Source organism: Coturnix japonica, chromosome 5 (genome assembly GCF_054131305.1).
Source record: "Coturnix japonica strain WE chromosome 5, WE-NBRP24, whole genome shotgun sequence".
Lineage (NCBI taxonomy): Eukaryota > Metazoa > Chordata > Aves > Galliformes > Phasianidae > Coturnix > Coturnix japonica.
Window position 1 is genome coordinate 640,961 of NC_140667.1, and position 15,708 is coordinate 656,668.

The following is a 15,708-nucleotide window of genomic DNA, read 5'->3' on the forward strand; positions in this document are numbered from 1 at the left end:
GAACGGAGGAAAACCAAGAAAAGCGGGGTTAGAAAGGAGGAAAACAAAGATAAGCGAAGTTAGTGCGGAGGAAAACCAAGAAAAGCTGGCTTAGAGCGTAGGAAAACCAAGAAAAGCAGGGTTATAGCGGAGGAAATCCAAGAAAAGCGGGGTTAGAGCGGATGAAAACCAAGAAAAGCGGTGTTAGAGCGGAGGAAAACCAAGAAAAGCGGCGTTAGAGCGGAGGAAAACCAAGAAAAGCGGGGTTAGAGCAGAGGAAAACCAAGAAAAGCGGGGTTAGAACGGAGGAAAACCAAGAAAAGCGGGGTTAGAGCGGAGGAAAAGCATGAAAAGTGGGGTTAGAGCTGATGAAAACGAAGAAAAGAGGGGTTAGTGCGGAGGAAAACCAAGAAAAGCGGGGTTAGAGCAAAGGAAAACCAAGAAAAGCGGTGATAGAGCGGAGGAAAACCAAGAGAAACGGGGTTAGAGCGGAGAAAAACCAAGAAAAGCGGGGATAGAAGGGAGGGAAACCAAGAAAAGATGAGATAGAGCAGAGGAAAACAAAGAAAAGCGGGGTTAGAAAGGAGGAAAACAAAGAAAAGCGGGATTAGAGGGGAGGAAAACCAAGAAAAGCAGAGTTAGAGCAAAGGAAAACCAAGAAAAGCGAAGTTAGTGCGGAGGAAAACCAAGTAAAGCTGGGTTAGAGCGTAGGAAAACCAAGAAAAGCGGGGTTATAGCGTAGGAAAACCAAGAAAAGCAGGGTTAGAGCAGAGGAAAACCAAGAAAAGCGGGGTTAGAGAGGAGGAAAACCAAGTAAAGCAGAGTTAGAACGGAATAAAACGTAGAAAAGCGTGGTTGGAGCAGCAGAAATCCGAGAAAAGCATGGTTAGAGTGGAGAAAAACCGTGAAAAGCTGGGTTAGAGTGGAGAAAAACCAAGAAAAGCGGGGTTAGTGCAGAGGAAAACCAAGAAAAGAGGGGTTAGTGCGGAGGAAAACCAAGAAATGCGGGGTTAGAGCGGAGGAAAACCAAGAATAGCGCTGTTAGAGCGGAGGAAAACCAAGAGAAACGGGGTTAGAGCAGAGAAAAACCAAGAAAAGCGGTGTTAGAGCGCAGAAAAACCAAGAAAAGCGAGGATAGAAGGGAGGAAAACCAAGAAAAGCGGGGTTAGAGCAGAGAAAAACCAAGAAAAGCTGGGTTAGAGCGGAGGAAAACCAAGAAAAGCGGGGTTAGAGCAGAGGAAAACCAAGAAAGCGGGGTTAGAGCGGAGGAAAACCAAGAAAAGCGAAGTTAGAGCGGAGGAAAACCAAGAAAAGCGGAATAAGTGCGGAGGAAAACCAAGAAAAGCGGAATAAGTGCGGAGGATAACGAAGAAAACGGGGTTAGAGCGGAGGAAAACCAAGAAAAAGAAGTTAGACAGGAAGAAAACGAAGAAAAGCGCGGTTAGAGCAGCAGAAATCCGAGAAAAGCATGGTTAGAGTGGAGAAAAACCACTAAAAGCTGGGTTAGAGTGGAGAAAAACCAAGGAAAGCGGGGTTAGTGCGGAGGAAAACCAAGTAAAGCAAAGTTAGAACGGAATAAAACGTAGAAAAGCGTGGTTGGAGCAGCAGAAATCTGAGAAAAGCATGGTTAGAGTGGAGAAAAACGATGAAAAGCTGGGTTAGAGCGGAGAAAAACCAAGAAAAGCTTGGTTAGTGCAGAGGAAAACCAAGAAAAAAGGGGTTAGTGGGGAGGAAAACCAAGTAAAGCAGGGTTAGAGCGGAGGAAAACCAAGAAAAGCAAAGTTAGAGCGGAGGAAAACCAAGAAAAGCAGAATAAGTGCGGAGGAAAACCAAGAAAAGCGGGGTTAGAACGAAGGAAAACCAAGAAAAGCGGGGTTAGAGCGGAGGAAAAGCATGAAAAGTGGGGTTAGAGCTGAGGAAAACCAAGAAAAGCGGGGGTTAGAGCGGAGGAAAACCAAGAAAAGCGGGGTTAGAGCAAAGGAAAACCAAGAAAAGCGGTGTTAGAGCGGAGGAAAACCAAGAGAAACGGGGTTAGAGCGGAGAAAAACCAAGAAAAGCGGGGATAGAAGGGAGGAAAACAAAGAAAAGATGAGATAGAGCAGAGGAAAACCAAGAAAAGCGGGGTTAGAAAGGAGGAAAACAAAGAAAAGCGGGATTAGAGGGGAGGAAAACCAAGAAAAGCAGAGTTGGAGCAATGGAAAACCAAGAAAAGCGAAGTTAGTGCGGAGGAAAACCAAGAAAAGCTGGGTTAGAGCGTAGGAAAACCAAGAAAAGCGGTGTTAGTGTAGAGGAAAACCAAGAAAAGTGGGGTTAGAGTGGAGGAAAAGGAAGAAAAGAGGGGTTAGTGCGGAGGAAAACCAAGAAAAGCAGGGTTAGAGCGGTGGAAAACCAAGAAAAGCGGAGTTAGAGCGGAGAAAAACCAAGAAAAGCAGAATAAGTGCGGAGGAAAACCAAGAAAAGCGGGGTTAGAACGAAGGAAAACCAAGAAAAGCGGGGTTAGAGCGGAGGAAAAGCATGAAAAGTGGGGTTAGAGCTGAGGAAAACCAAGAAAAGAGGGGTTAGATCGGAGGAAAACCAAGAAAAGCGGGGTTAGAGCAATGGAAAACCAAGAATAGTGAAGTTAGAGCGGAAGAAAACCAAGAAAAGCAGGGTTAGAGCGGATGAAAACCAAGAAAAGCGGTGTTAGAGCGGAGGAAAACCAAGAAAAGCGGCGTTAGAGCGGAGGAAAACCAAGAAAAGCGGGGTTAGAAAGGAGGAAAACAAAGAAAAGCGAAGTTAGTGCGGAGGAAAACCAAGAAAAGCTGGGTTAGAGCGTAGGAAAACCAAAAAAAGCGGTGTTAGTGTGGAGAAAACCAAGAAAAGTGGGGTTAGATTGGAAGAAAAGGAAGAAAAGAGGGGTTGGTGCGGAGGAAAACCAAGAAAAGCAGGGTTAGAGCGGATGAAATCCAAGAAAAGCGGGGTTAGAGTGGAGGAAAACCAAGTAAAGCAGAGTTAGAACGGAATAAAACGTAGAAAAGCGTGGTTGGAGCAGCAGAAATCCGAGAAAAGCATGGTTAGAGTGGAGAAAAACCATGAAAAGCTGGGTTAGAGAGGAGAAAAACCAAGAAAAGCGGGGTTAGTGCGGAGGAAAACCAAGAAAAGCGGGGTTAGAGCGAAGGAAAACCAAGAAAAGCGGGGTTAGAGCGGAGGAAAACGAAGAAAAGCGGGGTTAGAGCAGAGGAAAACCAAGTAAAGCGGGGTTAGAGCGGAGGAAAACCAAGAAAAGCGTGGTTAGAGCGGAGGAAAACGAAGAAAATCGGGGTTAGAGCAGAGGAAAACCAAGAAAAGCGGGGTTAGAGCGGAGGAAAACCTAGAAAAAAGGGGTTAGAGTGGAGGAAAACCAAGAAAAGCGGGGTTAGAGCGGAGGAAAACCAAGAAAAGCGAAGTTAGAGCGGAGGAAAACCAAAAAAAGCGGGGTTAGAGCGGAGGATAACCAAGAAAAGAGGGGTTAGAAAGGAGGAAAACCATGTAAAGCAGGGTTAGAGCAAAGGAAAACCAAGTAAAGCAGGGTTAGAGCAAAGGAAAACTAAATAAAGCAGAGTTAGAATGGAAGAAAACGAAGAAAAGCGTGGTTAGAGCAGCAGAAATCCGAGAAAAGCATTGCTAGAGTGGAGAAAAACGATGAAAAGCCGGGTTAGAGCGGAGAAAAACCAAGAAAAGCGGGATTAGAGCGGAGGAAAACCAAGAAAAGCGGGGTTAGAGCAATGGAAAACCAAGAATAGTGAAGTTAGAGCGGAGGAAAACCAAGAAAAGCGGGGTTAGAGAAGATGAAAACCAAGAAAAGCGGGGTTAGAGCGGATGAAAACCAAGAAAAGCTGGGATAGTGCAGAGGAAAACCATGTAAAGCAGGGTTAGAGCAAAGGAAAACCAAATAAAGCAGAGTTAGAATGGAAGAAAACTAAGAAAAGCGTGGTTAGAGGAGCATAAATCCGAGAAAAGCATGGATAGAGTGGAGAAAAACGATGAAAAGCTGGGTTAGAGCGGAGAAAAACCAAGAAAAGCGGGATTAGAGCGGAGGAAAACCAAGAAAAGCTGGGTTAGAGCAGTGGAAAACCAAGAATAGTGAAGTTAGAGCGGAGGAAAACCAAGAATAGTGAAGTTAGAGCGGATGAAAACCAAGAAAAGCGGGGTTAGAGCGGAGGAAAACCAAGAAAAAGAAGTTAGAATGGAAGAAAACGAAGAAAAGCGCGGTTAGAGCAGCAGAAATCCGAGAAAAGCATGGTTAGAGTGGAGAAAAACCATGAAAAGCTGGGTTAGAGTGGAGAAAAACCAAGAAAAGCGGGGTTAGTGCGGAGGAAAACCAAGAAAAGCGGGGTTAGAGCGGAGGAAAACCAAGAAAAGCGGGGTTAGAGCGGAGGAAAACCAAGAAAAGCGGGGTTAGAGCGGAGGAAAACCAAGAAAATCGGGGTTAGAGCGGAGGAAAACCAAGTAAAGCGGGTTTAGAGCGGAGGAAAACCAAGAAATGCGTGGTTAGAGCGGAGGAAAACGAAGAAAAGCAGGGTTAGAGCAGAGGAAAGCCAAGAAAAGCGGGGTTAGAGCGGAGGAAAACCAAGTAAAGCAAAGTTAGAACGGAATAAAACGTAGAAAAGCGTGGTTGGAGCAGCAGAAATCTGAGAAAAGCATGGTTAGAGTGGAGAAAAGCGATGAAAAGCTGGGTTAGAGCGGAGAAAAACCAAGAAAAGCGGGGTTAGTGCAGAGGAAAACCAAGAAAAAAGGGGTTAGTGCGGAGGAAAACCAAGTAAAGCAGGGTTAGAGCGGAGGAAAACCAAGAAAAGCGGAGTTAGAGCGGAGGAAAACCAAGAAAATCAGAATAAGTGCGAAGGAAAACCAAGAAAAGCGGGGTTAGAATGAAGGAAAACCAAGAAAAGCGGGGGTAGAGCGGAGGAAACCCAAGAAAAGCAGGGTTAGAGCAAAGGAAAACCAAGAAAAGCGAAGTTAGAGCGTAGGAAAACCAAGAAAAGCGGGGTTATAGCGGAGGAAAACCAAGAAAAGCGGGGTTAGAGCGGAGGAAAACCAAGAAAAGCGGGGTTGAGCGAAGGAAAACCAAGAAAAGTGGTGTTAGAGCGTAGGAAAACCAAGAAAAGCGGTGATAGAGCGGAGAAAAACCAAGAAAAGCGGTGATAGAGCGGAGGAAAACCAAGAAAAGCCGGGATAGAAGTGAGGAAAACCAAGAAAAGCTGGGATAGAGCAGAGGAAAACCAAGAAAAGCGAAGTTAGAGCGGAGGAAAACCAAGAAAAGCGGAATAAGTGCGGAGGATAACAAACAAAAGCGGGGTTAGAGCGGAGGAAAACCAAGAAAAAGAAGTTAGAGAGGAGGAAAACGAAGAAAAGCGCGGTTAGCGCAGCAGAAATCCGAGAAAAGCATGGTTAGAGTGGAGAAAAACCAAGAAAAGCTGGGTTAGAGTGGAGAAAAACCAAGAAAAGCGGGGTTAGTGCGGAGGAAAACCAAGAAAAGCGGGGTTAGAGCGGAGGAAAACCAAGAAAAGCGGGGTTAGAGCGGAGGAAAACCAAGTAACGCGGGGATAGAAGGGAGGAAAAACAAGAAAAGCGGGGTTAGAGCAGAGGAAAACCAAGAAAAGCGGGGTTAGAGCGGAGGAAAACCAAGTAAAGCAGAGTTAGAATGGAAGAAAACGAAGAAAAGCGTGGTTAGAGCAGGAGAAATCCGAGAAAAGCATGGCTAGAGTGGAGAAAAACGATGAAAAGCTGGGTTAGAGCGGAGAAAAACCAAGAAAAGCGGGATTAGAGCGGAGGAAAACCAAGAAAAGCGGGGTTAGAGCGGATGAAAACCAAGAAAAGCGGTGTTAGAGCGGAGGAAATCCAAGAAAAGCAGCGTTAGAGCGGAGGAAAACCAAGAAAAGCGTGGTTAGAAAGGAGGAAAACAAAGAGAAGCGAAGTTAGTGCGGAGGAAAACCAAGAAAAGCTGGCTTAGAGCGTAGGAAAACCAAGAAAAGCAGGGTTATAGCGGAGGAAAACCAAGAAAAGCGGGGTTAGAGCGGATGAAAACCAAGAAAAGCGGTGTTAGAGCAGAGGAAAACCAAGAAAAGCGGCGTTAGAGCGGAGGAAAACCAAGAAAAGCGGGGTTAGAGCGGATGAAAACCAAGAATAGTGAAGTTAGAGCGGAGGAAAACCAAGAAAAGCGGGGTTAGAGCTGATGATACCCAAGAAAGGCGGTGTTAGAGCGGAGGAAAACCAAGAAAAGCGGGGTTAGAAAGGAGGAAAACAAAGGAAAGCGAAGTTAGTGCAGAGGAAAACCAAGAAAAGCTGGGTTAGAGCGGAGGAAAACCAAGAAAAGCAGGGTTATAGCGGAGGAAAACCAAGAAAAGCGGGGTTAGAGCAGAGGAAAACCAAGAAAAGCGGGGTTAGAGCGGAGGAAAACCAAGTAAAGCAATGTTAGAAAGGAATAAAACGTAGAAAAGCGTGGTTGGAGCAGCAGAAATCTGAGAAAAGCATGGTTAGAGTGGAGAAAAACGATGAAAAGCTGGGTTAGAGCGGAGAAAAACCAAGAAAAGCGGGGTTAGTGCAGAGGAAAACCAAGAAAAAAGGGGTTAGTGCGGAGGAAAACCAAGAAAAGCAGAATAAGTGTGGAGGAAAACCAAGAAAAGCGGGGTTAGAGCGTAGGAAAACCAAGAAAAGCGGGGATAGAGCGGAGGAAAAACAAGAAAAGCGGGGTTAGAGCAGAGGAAAACCAAGAAAAGCGAGGTTAGAGCGGAGGAAAACCAAGTAAAGCAGAGTTAGAATGGAAGAAAACGAAGAAAAGCTGGGTTAGAGCAGCAGAAATCCTAGAAAAGCATGGCTAGAGTGGAGAAAAACGATCAAAAGCTGGGTTAGAGCGGAGAAAAACCAAGAAAAGCGGGATTAGAGCGGAGGAAAACCAAGAAAAGCGGAGTTAGAGCGGAGGAAAACCAAGTAAAGCAAAGTTAGAACGGAATAAAACGTAGAAAAGCGTGGTTGGAGCAGCAGAAATCTGAGAAAAGCATGGTTGGAGTGGAGAAAAATGATGAAAAGCTGGGTTAGAGCGGAGAAAAACCAAGAAAAGCGGGGTTAGTGCAGAGGAAAACCAAGAAAAAAAGGGGTTAGTGCGGAGGAAAACCAAATAAAGCAGTGTTAGAGCGGAGGAAAACCAAGAAAAGCGGAGTTAGAGCGGAGGAAAACCAAGAAAAGCAGAATAAGTGCGGAGGAAAACCAAGAAAAGCAGGGTTAGAGCAGAGGAAAACCAAGAAAAGCGGGGTTAGAGAGGAGGAAAACCAAGTAAAGCAGAGTTAGAACGGAATAAAACGTAGAAAAGCGTGGTTGGAGCAGCAGAAATCCGAGAAAAGCATGGTTAGAGTGGAGAAAAACCGTGAAAAGCTGGGTTAGAGTGGAGAAAAAACCAAGAAAAGCGGGGTTAGTGCGGAGGAAAACCAAGAAAAGCGGGGTTTGAGCAGAGGAAGACCAAGAAAAGCGTGGTTAGAGCGGAGGAAAACGAAGAAAAGCAGCGTTAGAGCAGAGGAAAACCAAGAAAAGCGGGGTTAGAGCGGAGGAAAACCAAGTAAAGCAAAGTTAGAACGGAATAAAACGTAGAAAAGCGTGGTTAGAGCAGCAGAAATCCGAGAAAAGCATGGCTAGAGTGGAGAAAAACGATGAAAAGCTGGGATAGAGCGGAGAAAAACCAAGAAAAGCGGGATTAGAGCGGAGGAAAACCAAGAAAAGCGGGGTTAGAGCAATGGAAAACCAAGAATAGTGAAGTTAGAGCGGAGGAAAACCAAGAAAAGCGGGGTTAGAGCAATGGAAAACCAAGAATAGTGAAGTTAGAGCGGAGGAAAACCAAGAAAAGCGGGGTTAGAGCGGATGAAAACCAAGAAAAGCGGTGTTAGAGCGGAGGAAATCCAAGAAAAGCAGCGTTAGAGCGGAGGAAAACCAAGAAAAGCTGGCTTAGAGCGTAGGAAAACCAAGAAAAGCAGGGTTATAGCGGAGGAAAACCAAGAAAAGCGGGGTTAGAGCGGATGACAACCAAGAAAAGCGGTGTTAGTGCGGAGGAAAACCAAGAAAAGCGGCGTTAGAGCGGAGGAAAACCAAGAAAAGCGGGGTTAGAGCGGATGAAAAGCAAGAATAGTGAAGTTAGAGCGGAGGAAAACCAAGAAAAGCGGGGTTAGAGCAGATGAAAACCAAAAAAGGCGGTGTTAGAGCGGAGGAAAACCAAGAAAAGCGGCGTTAGAGCGGAGGAAAACCAAGAAAAGCGGGGTTAGAAAGGAGGAAAACAAAGAAAAGCGAAGTTAGTGCGGAGGAAAACCAAGAAAAGCTGGGTTAGAGCGTAGGAAAACCAAGAAAAGCAGGGTTATAGCGGAGGAAAACCAAGAAAAGCGGGGTTAGAGCAGAGGAAAACCAAGAAAAGCGGGGTTAGAGCGGAGGAAAACCAAGTAAAGCAAAGTTAGAAAGGAATAAAATGTAGAAAAGCGTGGTTGGAGCAGCAGAAATCTGAGAAAAGCATGGTTAGAGTGGAGAAAAACGATGAAAAGCTGGGTTAGAGCGGAGAAAAACCAAGAAAAGCGGGGTTAGTGCAGAGGAAAACCAAGAAATAGGGGGTTAGTGCGGAGGAAAACCAAGAAAAGAAGGGTTAGAGCGGAGGAAAACCAAGAAAAGCAGAATAAGTGTGGAGGAAAACCAAGAAAAGCGAGGTTAGAGCGTAGGAAAACCAAGAAAAGCGGGGATAGAGCGGAGGAAAAACAAGAAAAGCGGGGTTAGAGCAGAGGAAAACCAAGAAAAGCGGGGTTAGAGCGGAGGAAAACCAAGTAAAGCAGAGTTAGAATGGAAGAAAACGAAGAAAAGCTGGGTTAGAGCAGCAGAAATCTGAGAAAAGCATGGCTAGAGTGGAGAAAAACGATGAAAAGCTGGGTTAGAGCGGAGAAAAACCAAGAAAAGCGGGATTAGAGCGGAGGAAAACCAAGAAAAGCGGGGTTAGAGCGGAGGAAAACCAAGTAAAGCAAAGTTAGAACGGAATAAAACGTAGAAAACGTGGTTAGAGCAGCAGAAATCTGAGAAAAGCATGGTTAGAGTGGAGAAAAATGATGAAAAGCTGGGTTAGAGCGGAGAAAAACCAAGAAAAGCGGGGTTAGTGCAGAGGAAAACCAAGAAAAAAGGGGTTAGTGCGGAGGAAAACCAAGTAAAGCAGTGTTAGAGCGGAGGAAAACCAAGAAAAGCGGAGTTAGAGCGGAGGAAAACCAAGAAAAGCAGAATAAGTGCGGAGGAAAACCAAGAAAAGCGGGGTTAGAACGGAGGAAAACCAGGAAAAGCGGGGTTAGAGCAGAGGAAAACCAAGAAAAGCGGGGTTAGAGCGGAGGAAAACCAAGTAATGCAGAGTTAGAACGGAATAAAACCAAGAAAAGTGTGGTTGGAGCAGCAGAAATCCGAGAAAAGCATGGTTAGAGTGGAGAAAAACAGTGAAAAGCTGGGTTAGAGTGGAGAAAAAACCAAGAAAAGCGGGGTTAGTGCGGAGGAAAACCAAGAAAAGCGGGGTTAGTGCAAAGGAAAAGCAAGTAAAGCGGGGTTAGAGCGGAGGAAAACCAAGTAAAGCGGGTTTAGAGCAGAGGAAGACCAAGAAAAGAGTGGTTAGAGCGGAGGAAAACGAAGAAAAGCAGGGTTAGAGCAGAGGAAAACCAAGAAAAGCGATGTTAGAGCGGAGGAAAACCAAGTAAAGCAAAGTTAGAACGAAATAAAACGTAGAAAAGCGTGGTTGGAGCAGCAGAAATCTGAGAAAAGCATGGTTAGAGTGGAGAAAAACGATGAAAAGCTGGGTTAGATCGGAGAAAAACCAAGAAAAGCGGGGTTAGAACAATGGAAAACCAAGAATCGTGAAGTTAGAGCGGAGGAAAACCAAGTAAAGCAGGGTTAGAGCAGAGGAAAACAGAGAAAAGCGGAGTTAGAGCGGAGGAAAACCAAGAAAAGCAGAATAAGTGCGAAGGAAAACCAAGAAAAGCGGGGTTAGAATGAAGGAAAACCAAGAAAAGCTGGGGTAGAGCGGAGGAAAAGCATGAAAAGTGGGGTTAGGGCTGAGGAAAACCAAGAAAAGAGGGGTTAGAGCGGAGGAAAACCAAGAAAAGCGGGGTTAGAGGAAAGGAAAACCAAGAAAAGCGGTGTTAGAGCGGAGGAAAACCAAGAGAAACGGGGTTAGAGTGGAGGAAAACCAAGAAAAGAGGAAAAACAAGAAAAGCGGGGTTAGAGCGGAGGAAACCCAAGAAAAGCAGGGTTAGAGCAAAGGAAAACCAAGAAAAGCGAAGTTAGAGCGTAGGAAAACCAAGAAAAGCGGGGTTATAGCGGAGGAAAAACAAGATAAGTGGTGTTAGAGCGTAGGAAAACCAAGAAAAGCGGTGATAGAGCGGAGGAAAACCAAGTAAAGTGGTGATAGAGCGTAGGAAAACCACGAAAAGCGGTGATAGAGAGGAGGAAAACCAAGAAAAGCGGGGTTAGAGCGGAGGAAAACCAAGAAAAGCGAAGTTAGAGCGGAAGAAAACTAAGAAAAGCGGAATAAGTGCGGAGGAAAACCAAGAAAAGCGGGGTTAGAGCGGAGGAAAACCAAGAAAAAGAAGTTAGAGAGGAGGAAAACGAAGAAAAGCGCGGTTAGAGCAGCAGAAATCCGAGAAAAGCATGGTTAGAGTGGAGAAAAACCAAGAAAAGCTGGGTTAGAGTGGAGAAAAACCAAGAAAAGCGAGGTTAGTGCGGAGGAAAACCAAGAAAAGCGGGGTTAGAGCGGAGGAAAACCAAGAAAAGCGGGGTTAGAGCGGAGGAAAACCAAGAAAATCGGGGTTAGAGCGGAGGAAAAAAAAGTAAAGCGGGTTTAGAGCGGAGGAAAACCAAGAAAAGCGTGGTTAGAGCGGAGGAAAACGAAGAAAAGCAGTGTTAGAGCAGAGGAAAACCAAGAAAAGCGGGGTTAGAGCGGAGGAAAACCAAGTAAAGCAAAGTTAGAATGGAATAAAACCAAGAAAAGCGTGGTTGGAGCAGCAGAAATCTGAGAAAAGCATGGTTAGAGTGGAGAAAAACGATGAAAAGCTGGGTTAGAGCGGAGAAAAACCAAGAAAAGCAGGGTTAGTGCGGAGGAAAACCAAGAAAAGAGGGGTTAGTGCGGAGGAAAACCAAGAAAAGCGGGGTTAGAGCAAAGGAAAGCCAAGAAAAGCGGGGTTAGAGCAGAGGAAAACCAAGTAAAGCAGAGTTTGAACGGAATAAAACGTAGAAAAGCGTGGTTGGAGGAGCAGAAATCCGAGAAAAGCATGGTTAGAGTGGAGAAAAACGATGAAAAGCTTGGTTAGAGCGGAGAAAAACCAAGAAAAGCGGGGTTAGTGCAGAGGAAAACCAAGAAAAAAGGGGTTAGTGCGGAGGAAAACCAAGTAAAGCGGGGTTAGAGCGGAGGAAAACCAAAAGAAACGGGGTTAGAGCGGAGAAAAACCAAGAAAAGCAGGGATAGATAGGAGGAAAACCAAGAAAAGCGGCGTTAGAGCAGAGAAAAACAAACAAAAACAGGGTTAGAGCAAAGGAAAACCAAGAAAAGCTGGGTTAGAGCGGAGGAAAACCAAGAAAAGCGGAACAAGTGCGGAGGAAAACCAAGAAAAGCGGGGTTAGAGCGGAGGAAAACCAAGAAAAGCTGGGATAGAGCGGAGGAAAACCAAGAAAAGAGGGGTTAGAAAAGAGGAAAACCAAGAAAAGCGGGGTTAGAGCGGAGGAAAAGCATGAAAAGTGGGGTTAGAGCTGAGGAAAACGAAGAAAAGAGGGGTTAGTGCGGAGGAAAACCAATAAAGCGGGGTTAGAGCAAAGGAAAACCAAGAAAAGCGGTGTTAGAGCGGAGGAAAACCAAGAAAAAGCGGTGTTAGAGCGGAGGAAAATCAAGAAAAGCGAAGTTAGTGCGGAGGAAAACCAAGAAAAGCTGGGTTAGAGCGTAGAAAAACCAAGAAAAGCTGGGTTAGAGCGTAGAAAAACCAAGAAAAGCAGGGATAGAAGGGAGGAAAAACAAGAAAAGCGGGGTTAGAGCAGAGGAAAACCAAGAAAAGCGAGGTTAGAGCGGAGGAAAACCAAGTAAAGCAGAGTTAGAATGGAAGAAAACGAAGAAAAGCGTGGTTAGAGCAGCAGAAATCCGAGAAAAGCATGGCTAGAGTGGAGAAAAATGATGAAAAGCTGGGTTAGAGCGGAGAAAAACCAAGAAAAGCGGGGTTAGTGCAGAGGAAAACCAAGAAAAAAGGGGTTAGTGCGGAGGAAAACCAAGTAAAGCAGTGTTAGAGCGGAGGAAAACCAAGAAAAGCGGAGTTAGAGCGGAGGAAAACCAAGAAAAGCAGAATAAGTGCGGAGGAAAACCAAGAAAAGCAGGGTTAGAGCAGAGGAAAACCAAGAAAAGCGGGGTTAGAGAGGAGGAAAACCAAGTAAAGCAGAGTTAGAACGGAATAAAACGTAGAAAAGCGTGGTTGGAGCAGCAGAAATCCGAGAAAAGCATGGTTAGAGTGGAGAAAAACCGTGAAAAGCTGGGTTAGAGTGGAGAAAAAACCAAGAAAAGCGGGGTTAGTGCGGAGGAAAACCAAGAAAAGCGGGGTTAGAGCAGAGGAAGACCAAGAAAAGCGTGGTTAGAGCGGAGGAAAACGAAGAAAAGCAGCGTTAGAGCAGAGGAAAACCAAGAAAAGCGGGGTTAGAGCGGAGGAAAACCAAGTAAAGCAAAGTTAGAACGGAATAAAACGTAGAAAAGCGTGGTTAGAGCAGCAGAAATCCGAGAAAAGCATGGCTAGAGTGGAGAAAAACGATGAAAAGCTGGGTTAGAGCGGAGAAAAACCAAGAAAAGCGGGATTAGAGCGGAGGAAAACCAAGAAAAGCGGGGTTAGAGCAATGGAAAACCAAGAATAGTGAAGTTAGAGCGGAGGAAAACCAAGAAAAGCGGGGTTAGAGCAATGGAAAACCAATAGTGAAGTTAGAGCGGAGGAAAACCAAGAAAAGCGGGGTTAGAGCGGATGAAAACCAAGAAAAGCGGTGTTAGAGCGGAGGAAATCCAAGAAAAGCAGCGTTAGAGCGAAGGAAAACCAAGAAAAGCGGGGTTAGAAAGGAGGAAAACAAAGAGAAGCGAAGTTAGTGCAGAGGAAAACCAAGAAAAGCTGGCTTAGAGCGTAGGAAAACCAAGAAAAGCAGGGTTATAGCGGAGGAAAACCAAGAAAAGCGGGGTTAGAGCGGATGACAACCAAGAAAAGCGGTGTTAGAGCGGAGAAAAACAAAAAAAGCGGCGTTAGAGCGGAGGAAAACCAAGAAAAGCGGGGTTAGAGCGGATGAAAACCAAGAATAGTGAAGTTAGAGCGGAGGAAAACCAAGAAAAGCGGGGTTAGATCAGATGAAAACCAAGAAAGGCGGTGTTAGAGCGGAGGAAAACCAAGAAAAGCGGCGTTAGAGCGGAGGAAAACCAAGAAAAGCGGGGTTAGAAAGGAGGAAAACAAAGAAAAGCGAAGATAGTGCGGAGGAAAACCAAGAAAAGCTGGGTTAGAGCGTATGAAAACCAAGAAAAGCAGGGTTATAGCGGAGGAAAACCAAGAAAAGCGGGGTTAGAGCAGAGGAAAACCAAGAAAAGCGGGGTTAGAGCGGAGGAAAACCAAGTAAAGCAAAGTTAGAAAGGAATAAAACGTAGAAAAGCGTGGTTGGAGCAGCAGAAATCTGAGAAAAGCATGGTTAGAGTGGAGAAAAACGATGAAAAGCTGGGTTAGAGCGGAGAAAAACCAAGAAAAGCGGGGTTAGTGCAGAGGAAAACCAAGAAAAAGGGGGTTAGTGCGGAGGAAAACCAAGAAAAGCGGGGTTAGAGCGTAGGAAAACCAAGAAAAGCGGGGATAGAGCGGAGGAAAAACAAGAAAAGCGGGGTTAGAGCAGAGGAAAACCAAGAAAAGCGGGGTTAGAGCGGAGGAAAACCAAGTAAAGCAGAGTTAGAATGGAAGAAAACGAAGAAAAGCTGGGTTAGAGCAGCAGAAATCCTAGAAAAGCATGGCTAGAGTGGAGAAAAACGATCAAAAGCTGGGTTAGAGCGGAGAAAAACCAAGAAAAGCGGGATTAGAGCGGAGGAAAACCAAGAAAAGCGGGGTTAGAGCGGAGGAAAACCATGTAAAGCAAAGTTAGAACGGAATAAAACGTAGAAAAGCGTGGTTGGAGCAGCAGAAATCTGAGAAAAGCATGGTTAGAGTGGAGAAAAATGATGAAAAGCTGGGTTAGAGCGGAGAAAAACCAAGAAAAGCGGGGTTAGTGCAGAGGAAAACCAAGAAAAAAGGGGTTAGTGCGGAGGAAAAACAAGTAAAGCAGTGTTAGAGCGGAGGAAAACCAAGAAAAGCGGAGTTAGAGCGGAGGAAAACCAAGAAAAGCAGAATAAGTGCGGAGGAAAACCAAGAAAAGCGGGGTTAGAACGGAGGAAAACCAGGAAAAGCGGGGTTAGAGCAGAGGAAAACCAAGAAAAGCGGGGTTAGAGCGGAGGAAAACCAAGTAATGCAGAGTTAGAACGGAATAAAACCAAGAAAAGCGTGGTTGGAGCAGCAGAAATCCGAGAAAAGCATGGTTAGAGTGGAGAAAAACCGTGAAAAGCTGGGTTAGAGTGGAGAAAAAACCAAGAAAAGCGGGGTTAGTGCGGAGGAAAACCAAGAAAATCGGGGTTAGTGCAAAGGAAAAGCAAGTAAAGAGTGGTTAGAGCGGAGGAAAACCAAGTAAAGCGGGTTTAGAGCAGAGGAAGACCAAGAAAAGCGTGGTTAGAGCGGAGGAAAACGAAGAAAAGCAGGGTTAGAGCAGAGGAAAACCAAGAAAACCGATGTTAGAGCGGAGGAAAACCAAGTAAAGCAAAGTTAGAACGGAATAAAACGTAGAAAAGCGTGGTTGGAGCAGCAGAAATCTGAGAAAAGCATGGTTAGAGTGGAGAAAAACGATGAAAAGCTGGGTTAGATCGGAGAAAAACCAAGAAAAGCGGGGTTAGAACAATGGAAAACCAAGAATCGTGAAGTTAGAGCGGAGGAAAACCAAGTAAAGCAGGGTTAGAGCAGAGGAAAACAGAGAAAAGCGGAGTTAGAGCGGAGGAAAACCAAGAAAAGCAGAATAAGTGCGAAGGAAAACCAAGAAAATCGGGGTTAGAATGAAGGAAAACCAAGAAAAGCGGGGGTAGAGCGGAGGAAAAGCATGAAAAGTGGGGTTAGGGCTGAGGAAAACCAAGAAAAGAGGGGTTAGAGCGGAGGAAAACCAAGAAAAGCGGGGTTAGAGGAAAGGAAAACCAAGAAAAGCGGTGTTAGAGCGGAGGAAAACCAAGAGAAACGGGGTTAGAGTGGAGGAAAACCAAGAAAAGAGGAAAACCAAGAAAAGCGGGGTTAGAGCGGAGGAAAAACAAGAAAAGCAGGGTTAGAGCAAAGGAAAACCAAGAAAACCAAAGTTAGAGCGTAGGAAAACCAAGAAAAGCGGGGTTATAGCAGAGGAAAAACAAGAAAAGTGGTGTTAGAGCGTAGGAAAACCAAGAAAAGCGGTGATAGAGCGGAGGAAAACCAAGTAAAGTGGTGATAGAGCGTAGGAAAACCACGAAAAGCGGTGATAGAGAGGAGGAAAACCAAGAAAAGCGGGGTTAGAGCGGAGGAAAACCAAGAAAAGCGAAGTTAGAGCGGAAGAAAACTAAGAAAAGCGGAATAAGTGCGGAGGAAAACCAAGAAAAGCGGGGTTAGAGCGGAGGAAAACCAAGAAAAAGAA